Here is a 9,588-nt window from a genome sequence, read left to right as displayed (position 1 = left end):
GTGCTGGATTTATTGTCGTGGAGAATGATTGACGCTCTTGAAGCCAGCATTTGACACATTGCGCGAGAAGAATATACTAAACTAAGTTTAAGATTGACCAGGCACAACACCGCTATCACGCAATCTATACCACACTTTTATCACAGACAATGAGGATTCTGGCTTACTGTGCAGCAAATTTATCACAGACAATGAGGATTCTGGCTTACTGTGCAGCACACCGACATACTGCTTAATATATTTTGGTTAGCGCCTGTTAATAATAATAATAATATACGTATATATAATGTCAATTTCCCGGATACGAAGATCAACGTGGAAGAATTCTTCAAAATTGTCTAGACCGTTTACAGTTGTTTGCGCTGTCAACTTCCAACCTCTGTAAAGGTCCTTTACATTCATATGTTCACTCAAAGGACGGTCCTACCTCCCTTATTGACCACATTATAATTAACACTAACTTGTTAGATCTTGTGAGTGAATGCTCTATTTTAGAACGTGGTTACCTTGACGTGTCGAACCACAGACCGATGATTTGTGAATTGGTATTTCCTAAGTTGGCTTCAGACGAAAATTCTTGTGAAAAACACTATCGTTTGTCTTTCAAATGGATCACCACAGGAGTCGCAAGGAATGTTGATGACTACCGTCAAGATCTTGTCTCACGTATCAATCTTTCATCCCTCCACACTGTACAGGAATTTAATTCCAAGGAAGCGGTTGACGATTACTCACGCGAGCTTCTGTCGTGTTTGCTAAAAGCATCAGAGCATACTTTGCCAAAACGTAAATTTTGTAAATTCTTGAAACCTTATTGGAACGATAAGCTCAGAGATCTTCATCGTAACATGTGGAAGTGTCGTCAAGTGTGGGTCAGTCAAGGTCGACCCCGTAATTCCTTATCCTACCGTAATTATAAGGAAGCCAAACGTGTTTTCAGAAACAGACACAGACAGGTGTCCGAGGAACACATTGTTAATTTAAATACTGAAATTGAAAACTATGCTGATCTGAATCAGAAGTCTTTTTGGTCGATGGTAAGAAAACGTTGCTCAAAAACATCGGGCGTCGCTGGGGCTGAAATGAATTTTAACGGCGACGTTATCCGAGATCCTAGCCGACTTGCGCCTCACTGGGGAAAATATTTTGCAGATGTTTATTCCTATTCATCCTGCGAGTGTTTCGATGCCCAGTTTAAGGAAAAAATTGACGACTCTGTAAAACGTATTCTTTCTACCCATGATTTAGGTAATGTCTCTTTTGAAGATTTCTCTTTGGATGAGGTCAAACGCGTCTGCAAGACACTCCCTACAGGCAAGGCGGCGGGATATGATCACATAGTCTATGAACACTTAATTTTTGCTGATGATATTTTGTACTATTGCCTATGCATGTTGTTCAACGCCTTCCACAGATTAGAATATGTTCCACCTTTGCTCACCAAGGGGCTTATTTGTACTTTATACAAAGGTCATAACAAACCTAAATGTGACCCTGATAGTTATCGAGCAATTTCCTTACTTCCTGTTCTTTCAAAAGTTTTTGAAAAATTACTACTGGTGCGTTTAGAGGCAACAGATCTCTTCAAGATTAATCCTTTGCAAAATGGTTTTCAAAAGAATGTCAGTAGTACAATGACCTCTTTCTTAGTACATGAATCGATTTCCTATGCCCGTGAAAACGAAAGTAAGTTGTTTGCTTGCTTCCTTGACGCTGCCAAAGCCTTTGATTGCGTCTGGCATAATGGCCTTTTGTTTAAATTGGCTAATATTGGTTTTAACTCGAAATTCGTCCATATTATTGCTTCACTATACGAAAATATGTTTAGTGCCGTTCTTCATCAAGGGTTTGTTTCCGATTGGTTCAAAGTTTGCCAGGGCACGCGTCAGGGAAGCATTATCTCCCCTTGGCTGTACACTGTTTTTATTAATGATTTACTGAATGAACTGTGCTCATCAAGTTATTCATTTTCTATCCATGGCACCAACGTCACTTGCCCGACGCAAGCCGACGATATCACATTGCTCTCACTTTGTAAACGTGGCCTGGACAATCTTATGGATGTCTGCTATGCGTACAGCATTAAGTGGCGTTTTATGTATAATGCATCTAAGTCAACTGTCATTGTCTTTAATGAAAGCAAAAATGCCTATTCCAAAAACACCCGAAAATGGGTTCTGGGTAATGGGATTGTTTCGGAGTCAGCTAATACGAAACATGTCGGCATTTTTCTTAACAAGTTCAAAATTGGATCTCCAGATATCCATGACATTGTTAACAGGCTACGCAGTCAATGTTTTGCGCTACTTAACTGCAACTTTTTTGATACTGGTATGAACCCTATCACGGGTGTGAAATTATACAAGTCTGTTGTTATGCCAAGATGCCTCTTCGGCTGTGAACTCTGGTTTTCTCTGACAGATTCAGACTGGTCTCGCATTGAAACTGTACATCACCTTTGTGCAAAACTCATTCAAAGGTTCTCTCGTCGCACACGTTCAGACATCGCTCTAAGCATGTTAGGTCTTACTTCTATACAAGTCGAGGTCGATTTAGCCAAACTTCGTTTTTTTGCTAGTCTATGTAGACTTGATACTCATTTTTCCGCTAAAAGATTGTTTATGCTTCGTCTTTTTCATAGTTATTTTGAAGTCTGTAAAGAAGAAAAAGATCTTGTCTCAGATGTTTTGAACATATTTCATGAGCATGATTTACTTGATGTGTTACATACATTTTTGCAATCAGGGTACTTTCCATCGAAACAAAAATGGAAATTTTTGACAAAAAATGTCTTATTGCGTAATTACACTACTGACTGGAAACAACGTCTTCTTCTCAGCAGTGACTTTTCTAGGTTTAACTATTTGCAAATCGAAATTAGGCCTTCAAATATCTGGCTTCTTTCAAAACGTTTCCCATCTTTGGATAACATTTGTGCTAGCGTTGCTAAATTATGGACTATGTCTCCTTCTTGTCAGCTAATGTGTGCAAAGTGCAGCACGTTTGTAAATGACGCAGTCGCACATTGTTTATTAGACTGCTCACATATAGATATTTTGTCTCTACGTGATGATATATTTACCAAAATTGTAAATGATTACCCTGTACATGTTTATATAACTGTTGACCAGGCTTCTCGTGAGGCTCAGGTAGCCACATTTCTCTGTTCTCCTCCCGAAAATATTCAAGACATTTTCGGAGGATACGATGACCTTTTCTTCCACTTTTTACGTGATTGTTGTGTGTTCTCCGAAAAGGTGTCTCGCCTTACATTTCAGTAACTTCTTTTGATAAAAGGTTGCTATCATCGACTGCATTGGTGTCATTTGGAATGCTTTAGTAATTTAATTGCTCACTTTCTCTTTCTGGATATTTACTTCTTTATTTGATCGACAACTAATCTCACTATCTTGTGTACATGTATCTTAAAATATGTTAATATCTTTTTCATTTATTTGTAACTCTTCATCTTTTGGAGGAATAAAGAAATGAATGAATGAATGAATTTAATTTTTTTTTTAAATGAATGAGAAAATGATATTTAGCATTCCCCTCCATCCCCAGAAACAAAATGGCACACCGGCGATAATTCGACATAAACCGGGGTTCACTGTAAATATTTTCTGACCCGTTATGCTTTAAGATTGTATAGAAGTAAGCTAAGCTGCACTTTTTAATGTTAATCAATAAATAAGCCTTCATGACAGAGCTGCTCTGTCCGTCTTGTTCTTCCAGGACTCGTCAGTGATAATAAGGACCTAAGGCTTTACAACTGGGAGACGACTTAAGAAAACATCAAATTAATCAAAAGAAAAGAAAATCTATATATCCATAATTCTAATACGTTTCCTGTTTTTCATAGATATGAAAATTTCAGAATAACACCAAGTATATGTATAAATTTTGAAATGTGTCATTATTCGAATGAATTAAAACGTGGCATGCAGATTATGGCAAACCTTGAGAGCTTAAAAGTCCTTCAGCAGTATCTGCTACCTGTAATCAAGTGAATAGAATGGTCTTTGCATTCCAACACATAATAGAGACGAGTAAGGACGATATCGTGCGCCTTTCGCTAAAACTAGTCCTTCTTACACCGATTTGATACTCGTATTGTCTTTTTGTAATTTTGTTTGATCATTGTTCGGCTGGTCAATGGGACATCAACTGTTTGGAATATTTAAATTCAAATCTAAAACAAAATATGGCAATTATGAATGTCGTATACATATGGACGCATCAAACAGGGTCATCTTTCATTTACTAAGTATGCAGCCAAGTTCAACAGGACAAGGTAAGAGGCAGGTCTGTGTGATTTATGGTGCTGTAAAATCATGAAATGTGTAGAGGAAATGTTTAAGTGAGTTTTCAAACTGTAATTTTTCGTGGACACTTGATTTCGTGGATAAATTTAGCGCAATAAATTTATTTAAACTTATTCAAATAAGTAATGGGCGTATGGGATCGTGGATTGAGATTATCCACGAATTCTAAGTAATAATAACACAAAACAACAACAACAACAACCCCACCCACCCACCCGCAACGCCCTCCACCCCCATCCCCACACACACACCCGAAAAAAAATATTACAGTGTTATCGTACTTCCTGTCGTTGACTCAGGGAATAATCAACACATTTAATGATTTATTTATTGCATCTTCTTAAACATTTGATTTGTGTAGCCATAATCATATTTCTTTCTTAACTCACTCATACGACAGGCCAGCTTTTGATGACGAATAGAAAAGTTTCCAAATTGATAACATTTTTCTCTGTGCATGTGGCAGTAGTGATCAAACGATATAAGACATTCATCAAAACCATTATTACATTTACCTCGTCGTCACAGAAAGGATTTCCAACAAACATGAAATGTCTTATTATTGGGGTAGAAACGACGAACCGCTTTGCCGTTCTAGACAGCAGTAATTTGACTATTGGTTCGCCGACGGTTGACGTCTATGAATGAGATTTCTTTATAGACGAGCTGTCGACGGTGACCAGAGTGTCGACCATTTCAAACATGACAAATGTCGTAAAGTAAAACGGTTGACCATCTATATTGGTAAACAAACATTGCTTTCCACTCACGTGGCGCACTTAATGCCACCGTATCAGCGGCCAGTCATCTCCCGATCTTCCTAAAGTGCATTTTATTGATGACAGAGAAAATGTTCCAATCTTCGGCTAGTTCTGCAGATTCTGTTAATGGTATTGATGTTCCTTGCCTTTGTACTTTTCCAGGACAATGCTCCCAGAGGCCTAGTTCATATTCACTAAGCTATTATGAATATATTAAACTATATATATATATATATATCTATATATATACAAGTTATTACAATAAGATAAAACATGTTTAATTTATCTTATATCATTGTCAGTACCCAATTAAGCTCTAAATGAACCATTCTGTCTGCAAGGCAACTATCACCTATCACCATTGTGGATATGGTGTGACCGCTAGATATTCGTATTTCAGTGCGATACCATCGACTGTGTCTATCTCACCCCCTCCCCCCCCCCCCCCCCCCCCACCCCCGCCATTTTTTGGAAGGGGGGAGGGGGAGGAGGTTGTAGGGAAGGGGGGTCAACACACGATAATTAATCAATTTAGATTAACACTTTCAGCCTCCTTGCATGGTCGGTAAAAATACCTGAACTTGAAATCTTAATGTTTTCACTCCCTTCTAAAGACTCTTGTTCTATCGATTCTCTCTCTCGCCATTACCCCACTGTACCCTTAGTGGAGAAGGTTATGGAATCACTTCACATACCGCGACATAAAAAATAAAAATAATAGTACTTTGGTGCTTTCGATTGTCTCTCAGCGTTGACGTGGATACATCAAGTCACCCGTATACAGTATTATGTAGTTAGAGTGATGTCAAGTTTGTTACAGCGTGTGGGTTATTCTGTATGATATTGTTGGGTTGTCATGAATGTTGAAGTACCAGTGTAATACCTTATTCTGTTTCCTGGTTACGAATTTTCATAGTGATGGAACTGTTCTAGCAACCGCCAGTGACCACATCATCCAGAAACACCGTCCTGGCTGTTGATAGAACGTGAATTCATCAGAACACAAAAATCAGGATCAAGTCTCAAATAGCTGTTGTCTTATTTAACGACAAGTCGATACTTGATGACATAAAGACTGAACCATATAAGTAGAATGCAAAATCGTCGTAACAAGGGACGAGAATATGCCACAAAAATTATAATGAATATACACGTGCTTGTTTAATTTGTTGTTTGCTAAGTGCCTCATGAGAAGTCATGACTATTTTAAGGAAGGACGAAACAGCTGTATGATACAGTTTAGCTCACTGATTAGCTCTACTGTAGCTTATATAAATTTGAAATAAAAGGTGTTATTCACTTCTTTGTCTTTTGTAAGATCTTCAAGATTGTAGGTGGTAGACACTGCTGGTTGACATTTATGTCCCCGACGTCTGATGAGACCTGCATGCCACGTTTAAATTCACTCGAATAGTGTCCGGGTTCAGAGTATGCCCCTGTACTTGGCGTTGTTTAAATTATCGGGTATATGAAACTTACAAAAATGATTAATTTTCGGGACTAGTGCACCTCCCCATCAAGATTTTGACATTTCTTTCGATCACATTGGATTGTCTTTAATCGCCTCTTAGGTTAAAAATTTAGATCCTTAGCATCACAGATGAGTTCTGCACAGACGAAACAGTTATATGACGTAGTTTTATTCATTGCTTGGCTATGCTGTATCTTATAGTATTTTGGTATTAATTGGTGCTATTCGCTTGTGTGTCTTTTGTATAATCTTATAGCACAATAGCTGGTTGTTACTTCATTGAACAACACGTTGGAAGCGCACGTCGCACGGAGACTCCTTAAATGTATAAGGAGAATACGATCAAGTGTTCAGGAAGAGAAAGCGTTTTCTGCATCATCGACGACACCCGCCATGTAAATCTTGTTTAATCCAAATAAGTAATGTCACGTTCGCAAACGAGAACATGGTAAACAACAACGGACTAAAGATCATCAAACAAAACGTGATATCGAAAAAGGAAATAAAATCCCCAATGATATCATTATGGTCATCGTTAAACTTTTCTTTCGTTTTCATTAACCTGTGTCCTTTCGAACGCTGATGGGAGTTTGTCAGTTGCCGACATCTTGTAAGAAAATTGTGATATAGGGAAAAGACATTGAATATCTAATCACCTATTACATGTAAACACCATAGGTTGTGGATGCAGGCATGTTGCTCTCATCAAATGAAAGATAAAAAAGGCACCCTCATTGATTTCGTTGCGGGGAATGATTGAGGTAAGCTGTTGATTAAAAACGTCTCTCATGTCCTTGATTTGAAATTTAGGTAGGTATATACGATGGACATAATCAATAAATGCCTGGCATTTAAAGGCAAGATATAATTTATATATCAGGAAATGAAATTGAAGGGCTTCGCAAGATCTTTGTGGTATGTTTTGATGAGCACTTAGATTAATTCAGTTTCGTATAAAAAAAAAATGTTTGGATACCGCCAAAGTCAACGAAAATCTTCAGAAATTCAAAAATTCTTTTTCTGTATATTTCGTCTTTGATTTGAACATGTTTTTCACGAAATCCGCTCCATATTTATATATCTATATGTTGTTTACCATCCCCGGAAAAGAAAAGTCTCACCAGGATAGCGAAGGTGGTCCTTCAGTTAGGAATGGAGTATTATACTTTCATAAAGACATCAAATTGAAATTTCATTATTTGTAAAAGATATACAGGGATTGTTTATATAAACACCAATATTTTCCCAGCTTAGGCAGGTGCTTAACACAGACACCGAAAGCGATGTTTTATCAAGAGAAGAATGATAAGGGAGAAAATAGCCCAGGAAGAATAGATGGAGATTTGAAATTATTTTGAAAAAAAAAATGACAACTAGGTTTCACTTGTGTGTCTCTTGTACAATCTTTCACTTAATTGTGCAATTTGTTTCGCATTCTTTATAGATTAATGGAACACCATAATCGGACTTTTACCTCACGCGACAAGCTTATCACTGAATTTATGTGCCATTGTCTCGCGGAAAATGTTCCACAAACTCGTCGTCGGAGTTGTATAACTAATAGAATGCAGCCTATGCACTACGGTCGTTCGTACTTTAATGAAGTGCAGAATTGAAAACACATTAGTGTGTCGATAATGAAGCATCGTATGAGCTCTCGAGTACCTTCATGTCTGTATCGTTTCATAAAAATTAAGAAAAAGTTACTGATCGATGATCGTGAAGTGTCTTCAAGCTTCTGTTACATGTGGTGATCAGAATATGAACTAATGTACTGGAGGAATGTTGAAAGATATTTCTAAGGATGCATTTAAAAGAATGGAAATGCTAGTGCTTTCCAGTCAGAAACGTAATACCGCCAAACTCTTTGTCAGCATTTTCCATAAAATTAGTCTTTCTGACGTCTTGGCAACAACTTATGTTACAAAATGACCTTAGGCTTGTATATACATTGAAAGTTAAGGAAAATATACTTGTATCCATTGTAAATAATGATCTACCGAAAGACAAGTTTGTTTTAGGTGATGTGCGAGTTTGTCGTTATGTCTGGACAACAACCATTAAGGAAACCCGAACAGTCATTCGTTGTGAACCCTTGGGGACCGATTTAAGTCTTTCACAAGGTCGGCAGACGAAGTGATCTGTAAAATAAGGACTATGCATCCGGATGGGACACTCACTGCTAAATGTCTTCATTAGAGATATTAACTGCAAGGGCTCCGAAGGGAACGAAAACCTTTCATCCGGGAATGCGTTTGGTAGGAAATGTGTCGCTGGTATTGAACAAACAGATCATTGCTTTACGATCAATAATAATATATTGATAGCAATTGGTTCAGCTACATTATTTTTTCTGTTTATTTGGAATTGCTTATTCATCGCAGTCATTACATTACCATACATCCACCGTTATCTGTGACCAAGAAGCATTAGAAACAGTGTTGTTAACAACAGAAACAAAATAAAAAGTGACGTTATTATCACCTTGTATATTTTCTTTAGTGACGTCACAATGCATGTGACACCAAGTAATGACGTCACACTTTAAACATTGCCAACATTCGATCAAATGGAGATCTTTTAAATTTTATCACAAATGTGTATTAACGCTATTAGTGCGATTAGTCTGATGGCAAGGTAGTTACGTGATATACAAAAGATATTTAATCGATTAGAAAAAAGTGAAAAACACATTGAACTGGTACTGGACAGCCTTATGGGTGTTATCCATGACCAACGAAGCTGTTGGGTGGACGTTAAACCGACCCGTAAAAAAAATTCCGTTGCGTAAAAATGTCGACGAAAAATCTATTAATGTACTACCGATAATTATCTTGATTCATTTTACCGAATAAATACATTTCTGAAGAGCAAATTAAATATATAACAGTGCAAATATGGCCAACTTCGTTTAACGAGCTAAACGTTTTGACAAACTATTCATTAGACAGTCTGTATGGGCAACTATTTTTTTTATAAGTTTTAAAAATGACATTTTTATGTAATCACGACGGTATAGCTTAATTGTCTC

This window comes from Ylistrum balloti, unplaced genomic scaffold, assembly GCF_031769215.1.
Source record: "Ylistrum balloti isolate Yb309-2 unplaced genomic scaffold, AGI_CSIRO_Ybal_v1 Utg369558, whole genome shotgun sequence".
Lineage (NCBI taxonomy): Eukaryota > Metazoa > Mollusca > Bivalvia > Pectinida > Pectinidae > Ylistrum > Ylistrum balloti.
This window is presented reverse-complemented; position numbering follows the sequence as displayed.